The following is a 782-nucleotide window of genomic DNA, read 5'->3' as shown; positions in this document are numbered from 1 at the left end:
AGAGGTGACTGGCTGGCTGGGTTGCTTGGTGCTGGAACAAACCCACACACAGGTGATGCAATTAAGAGATTGACAGGCTAGATGCAGCAGCAGGGATGCAGAAAGCAGCACAGCAAAACCCTCACAGAGGAAGGAGTAGCTGAAGTGCAGGACTCCAGAGGCAGGGCACAGCAACTTTCCACTTGCTTGCTGGAAGGATCCTTGACATCCATCGCTCAATTTCATTCTGTTTTTCATACCGGAATAGAAGGGGTGCACCGGTCCTGGAGGTACTGCAATACCAGGTCAATGCGTGGAGTGGACAGAGTAAGCTCTTTTTCCATCTCCCTGTTCGAAAAATCTATTTAATATATGGTCCCCAGATAGGGGACGTATCAGATATTAAACTGATAAGAACAGATTTTTTAAAAAAAAGTTTATTTAAAATATGCAAAAACACTCGACATAAACAATAATACGGAAAATGTCAGAGAAAACAACTCACAATACATAAAATAGCCATTATGGTACAAAATAAACATTTCAAAATCTTCATAATAAACATAATGACTTATAACTTTTCATTCCTGAGAAAAAAGAAGACAAAAAATTAATCATCTCAGCCAGAATTTCCATTTTTTATATTTCCAAATGCCTTCAGCATCATCAATACCCAATTTTGCTCGATCATTGAGCACATATAAAAATAACCTTCCGCGGATCATGCCTAGACTTTCATTCACCTCAATCATACTTTGCTTAAACTCGAAAATATTACGTACATCCCACAGAACTTCTTCTTT

General features: G+C 38.9%; 1 non-coding gene across 1 annotated transcript; it reads right to left on the bottom strand.

The window, feature by feature from the left end:
- Positions 1–247: 247 nt before the first annotated feature.
- Positions 248–429, bottom strand: LOC122942668. The gene has a single exon (XR_006390631.1). It is a non-coding gene; the product is annotated as a U2 spliceosomal RNA (small nuclear RNA).
- Between the last annotated feature and the right edge of the window lie 353 nt (positions 430–782).

Source organism: Bufo gargarizans, chromosome 6 (assembly GCF_014858855.1).
Source record: "Bufo gargarizans isolate SCDJY-AF-19 chromosome 6, ASM1485885v1, whole genome shotgun sequence".
Lineage (NCBI taxonomy): Eukaryota > Metazoa > Chordata > Amphibia > Anura > Bufonidae > Bufo > Bufo gargarizans.
This window is presented reverse-complemented; position numbering and strand designations above follow the sequence as displayed.